Raw genomic sequence first — 5781 nt, forward strand, 5'->3', positions numbered from 1 at the left:
TCGATCGCGAAGATCAAAGAAAATCCGAGCAGTCTTGAAATGAGATACGACCCTCAGCCAGGAGTGGTCCGGGTATGAGATCCCAGGACCGCAATGTGCGTTCGAAATGTCGATGTTCATGTGTCCTGCAGTTCACAAGTTGACGCGCAATTAGCTGCGTTCTTCATCGACCCACGAGCCAAGTGATCCACCGTTTAGGGTAATCTTTTTTTAAGTTAGGTTTTAAACGCATATCGAAACGTTTCTATTATAAGACGACGACGACGACGACGACGCGCGCTCACGTCATAGACAGCGCTTGCGCCCCTTTCGCAGCCGCCGTCGACTTTAAAACGCTCTTACGGTTTATTTTCGTCTTCTCCACTACACACAACGAGAGGAGCGGAGACAGACTACTCGAAATGGTGACGTTCGTTGTAAATTTTCGTCGTCTCACCTCGTACGACAACAAAAGAGCATACGCTGATCATAGTTTGGCAATATTTTCGTAAACTAAATCTCACCCTTTTGGAATGAAACAAACGAAGGGTGATAAGATTTTCGTAAACTAATCACATTACCGATCATCGTATATGTTCGTCGATATGAGGATCGAAACGTCGATTAGAAATATAATTGGCAAAATCGTTTTATTTTGCGCTCGATTTGTCCATTTATAACGAAATCCGTCGTAGGCCGACGATTATTACTCGTCGTCCTATATAACAACATCTTCATCGTATATATCTCCGCTTTCGGGCGTACATCTTTTAAAACCATATATTATAGGTACCCGAAAACAGCTACGTTGACGACGTCGAAATTCGATCGGAACTTCCGAACTTCGTAGATGGCTCTTTAACGTTCGACAATGATTTTTACAGACTTGTACGTTTACCTATTATATATATATAGGCATAACAACACACTGTAATGATCCTTCCGCAGGTTCACCTACGGAAACCTTGTTACGACTTTTACTTCCTCTAAATGATCAAGTTTGGTCATCTTTTCCTACACATCGACGACGCCGAAACGCCATCGCGTGTCGATCCGAAGACCTCACTAAATCATTCAATCGGTAGTAGCGACGGGCGGTGTGTACAAAGGGCAGGGACGTAATCAACGCGAGCTTATGACTCGCGCTTACTGGGAATTCCTCGTTCATGGGGAACAATTGCAAGCCCCAATCCCTAGCACGAAGGAGGTTCAGCGGGTTACCCGGGCCGCTCGGCCAGGGAAGACACGCTGATTCCTTCAGTGTAGCGCGCGTGCGGCCCAGAACATCTAAGGGCATCACAGACCTGTTATTGCTCAATCTCGTGCGGCTAGAAGCCGCCTGTCCCTCTAAGAAGAATAGTTTGTACGCCGACAGTAAAAACCGCGCACGAACCGCGAAACCCGAAAGCAACGCGGCCGGCGGGCCTTTAGGATGTCAAAAAGCGCCTAGTTAGCAGGCTAGAGTCTCGTTCGTTATCGGAATTAACCAGACAAATCGCCCCACCAACTAAGAACGGCCATGCACCACCACCCACCGAATCAAGAAAGAGCTCTCAATCTGTCAATCCTTCCGGTGTCCGGGCCTGGTGAGGTTTCCCGTGTTGAGTCAAATTAAGCCGCAGGCTCCACTCCTGGTGGTGCCCTTCCGTCAATTCCTTTAAGTTTCAGCTTTGCAACCATACTTCCCCCGGAACCCAAAAGCTTTGGTTTCCCGGAAGCTGCCCGTCGAGTCATATTAGGGAACGTCGACGGATCGCTAGCTGGCATCGTTTAAGGTTAGAACTAGGGCGGTATCTGATCGCCTTCGAACCTCTAACTTTCGTTCTTGATCAATGAAAGCGTTTTTGGCAAATGCTTTCGCTTCTGTTCGTCTTGCGACGATCCAAGAATTTCACCTCTAACGTCGCAATACGAATGCCCCCATCCGTTCCTATTAATCATTACCTCGGGGTTCCGAAAACCAACAAAATAGAACCGAGGTCCTATTCCATTATTCCATGCATACAGTATTCAGGCGAAATTTTAGCCTGCTTTGAGCACTCTAATTTGTTCAAAGTAAACGTGCCGGCCCACCTCGACACTCAGTAAAGAGCACCGCGGCAGGATTGAGTTGGGCCGTCGTAACCACGACGCGCACAACACGCACGCCGAAACGCACGCGCGACGGCGACGCGACACGACTAAGCCCACCGGCAGGACGTCTCGCGAAAAACACGCCAGTTAACACCGCGAACGATGAACCGGCGGCGCGAGACACAAATTCGACTACGAGCTTTTTAACCGCAACAACTTTAATATACGCTATTGGAGCTGGAATTACCGCGGCTGCTGGCACCAGACTGGCCCTCCAATTGATCCTCGTTAAAGGGTTTAGAGTGTACTCATTCCGATTACGGGGCCTCGGATGAGTCCCGTATCGTTATTTTTCGTCACTACCTCCCCGTGCCGGGAGTGGGTAATTTGCGCGCCTGCTGCCTTCCTTGGATGTGGTAGCCGTTTCTCAGGCTCCCTCTCCGGAATCGAACCCTGATTCCCCGTTACCCGTTACGACCATGGTAGGCGCAGAACCTACCATCGACAGTTGATAAGGCAGACATTTGAAAGATGTGTCGCCGGTGCGAGACCGTGCGATCAGCTTAAAGTTATTCAGAGTCACCAAGTTGTACGATGACGAGCGCGAACCCGAAACCGATTGGTTTTGATCTAATAAAAGCACTCCTTCCATCTCTGGTCGGAGCTCTGTTTGCATGTATTAGCTCTAGAATTACCACAGTTATCCAAGTAATTGTGGGTACGATCTAAGGAACCATAACTGATTTAATGAGCCTTTCGCGGTTTCACCTTAATTCGGTATGTACTGAGACATGCATGGCTTAATCTTTGAGACAAGCATATGACTACTGGCAGGATCAACCAGGGAACTGTTCTTATTATTTTATCGACACGAAGCAGATAAAACAAATACAGACACAGTTTATTTTATAAGTTTGACTTATAAAGAAACGTGTGCGTAAGACGACGATATATAATATATATCGACGACTAATAAAAAGGAGGTGCATGATAGCGCGCCTAGACGACGGAAAAACCGGTCCGAGGCGCCACGCTCTTACATTTTAATATTAGTTGTCTAATAAAACAAAACGATATCATCATCTTAGACACATCTTTTGTTTTTTTTATACACAACCGATCGACTAGGCACCCAATTATCTCGATTATCGACGACGATCGTCGACTACGTCGAAAATTGGATGCCGCAAAATATCGTTCAGCGTTTATAAGACCTCGAAAAACATTCTCTCCGAACCCTTCGCTAGATAGAAATATATAAAGCGACAAGGAAACCTCGTACGAGAAACGTTTCGTGATTTTTTATTTTATTCTCGCTCGGAGAGCAGAGAGCTATCGCAAAATGTGTTGCTGTTTTATGAACGTTCCGATGAAAAACCGATACGTCCATAAAAATAATAATTCCAATCGCATATGAATCGTGGATCATCTTCTTCTAACGAAGCCGAATGTTCCCGCCGAATTCGCGATCTCGCAGTGATACCGTCGTCGTCGTCGTACGCTTCCCGATATATCGAAAAAAACCGACCAGGAAGAACAACGAAACGACGATACAAAATCGCGAGAGCGTTACGAATATATAATAACACGACGAAATACGCTTTTTATTTAGATAAATAAAAAAATACGGTTCGGATCTTATATATTAACATATAATATGTAATACCACCTTCGCTGATCAAAAGCCACTCGGTAAAAGTGTCACAGCGCCGGTCGACCCGACCCGTCGTATCCGTCTCTCGTATCGCCCCACGTAGAAGCGCACACGATTTAAGCGCGGGTCTCTCGCCAGCTATCGGAAATGTATGGGTGTTTTAGAACAGATCGTTTATACGGACGTTGCGCAAATTTTTCGTTTTTACGTCTGCCCGTTCTCGTTATTATCGGAATGTTCCGATGAATAAACTTTAGCTTTAGACAACGTGAACTTCTAAAGCAATAATTTTAACCTCTCGTGTTAATACGTCCTCAGGCCGTTTCTAGACTGCCGATCACGTTCTTTAAAAGTCGGAAAATTCCGATCCATAAAATTATGCTAGTAGAATGTAAAGATCCTTCATAGGATGGATACTGTCACATATCGATACGGCGATCGGAGTAAAACTGTTCTCACGTATTTCAGGACATTTTAGGTTGTTACGTCGGCCCGTTCGTTATTATCGGTATATACCTATGAATAAATGTTTTGCTTGTAGAACGTAAGATTCCAAAAGAATGATTCGCCGAAACGATGGTGCACCCTTACGATCGGATATTTGCCGCTTATTGGCCATTTTCTATAATTCATCCGTTAGATATCGTTTATCGACTACGGATAAGGTTTTCCGATATCAGAATGTTCCTAAGGATGATTCGAAAGTGATTTGAACGAAGAATTTGATAGAATGAATCCTTTATTTATCCATTGAGTACAGGGTACGGAGTGTCTGCGGGGTCAGCTAATATATTATATTTCTCTCTCGACGTAATGGTAACTCGAAGTCCGAACCGCGCTCATGAAGCTCGGTTTCAATCCAATCCATGTTGGTCGGTTCCTCGAGAGGAACGCCGTATCTTCGCGGTCGACCGCCTAATGAATCAGGTGGTAAAAGTCCAAGCCCAGCGCGGCAACGGCAGGCGCGTTCAACGTTTTAACTGCCAATTCTACGGTCATTCATCGGCCAACTGTAAAGCCACTCCGGCCTACGTCAAGTCCCAAAGACAGAAATTCCCCGCCGAAATGCACCAACTGTTGAGAACCATACACCGCAAATTACTCGGGATGCAAGTGCCGACCTACTCCAAAAACAACCAAACCCAAAAGACCAATTCCTCCCCCCACTCATGTACGGGGAACTCAAGATAACAGTCGTCTGGCTGGTCTGGATTCCACTAGAACACGAACCCGATCTCCATTGGCGAAATACTCTTCGGAACATATTCAGATGACCAAGGAGATTTTCAGGCCATTTTCAACGCCATCAACCACACAGCTATTGGAAGAATTACTATCGGCCGGGATAATAGATGAGTTGGAACTTGGGCTTATTGCTCCAAGCGAACCAACTCACTACTCCTCCAATCGACCGACAATAATTGACTTTTTTATCTATCAAAATTCGAATCAAGCCTCTGACCTGCAAGTACTCCAAGATATCGATTCTGACCACAGGCCTATCCTCCTCACCCACCATCAGCGATTTTCCACTGAGTTCCACTGTCCCCAAGCAAGGTCAACCTAGTAAACGAAAAAAAAAGTATCTTCTCTTTGACGATCCTCATTATATTAGGACGATAGTTCCATTCTAAATTCTTGATTAATTACAGTTCCTATTTGTTCATTTCGAGACGTTCCCGTGATTAATACTTATCGTGTAGAAATTAGCCACAATCCACAATTAGCCACAGTTAGGAAAAATAAATTAATTATCATATAGTCATAAACGTAATAAAAATGAATACACATATTTTCGAAGTCACTCCAGAAATACTTTACCTTATTTTTAAATAACAATCTCGGGCCGTACCATTTTTACAAAACTTATTCTATATACTTACTATATAACAGATTATAATGATATAATATAATTCAATACAATAACTACAATATATATATATATATCTGAAAATTCTGTTTTTATAAAATGTCAGCTACTGTTTAACATTTCATTTTTTAAAATGTATATCCAATTGTGGTTCTGAAAAGAACCGATTTTGCAGGTAAGTAGTATATTGAAACACACATAGGTA

General features: G+C 44.2%; 2 non-coding genes across 2 annotated transcripts; both read right to left on the reverse strand.

Annotated features, from left to right (window-relative positions):
- Positions 1-47: 47 nt before the first annotated feature.
- Positions 48-202, reverse strand: LOC143206062 (5.8S ribosomal RNA). The gene has a single exon (XR_013008095.1). It is a non-coding gene; the product is annotated as a 5.8S ribosomal RNA (ribosomal RNA).
- A 708-nt stretch (positions 203-910) lies between these two features.
- Positions 911-2899, reverse strand: LOC143206067 (small subunit ribosomal RNA). The gene has a single exon (XR_013008100.1). It is a non-coding gene; the product is annotated as a small subunit ribosomal RNA (ribosomal RNA).
- Between the last annotated feature and the right edge of the window lie 2882 nt (positions 2900-5781).

This window comes from Rhynchophorus ferrugineus, unplaced genomic scaffold (genome assembly GCF_030347505.1).
Source record: "Rhynchophorus ferrugineus isolate W39M unplaced genomic scaffold, kcgeb_rfMv2 rfM533, whole genome shotgun sequence".
Lineage (NCBI taxonomy): Eukaryota > Metazoa > Arthropoda > Insecta > Coleoptera > Curculionidae > Rhynchophorus > Rhynchophorus ferrugineus.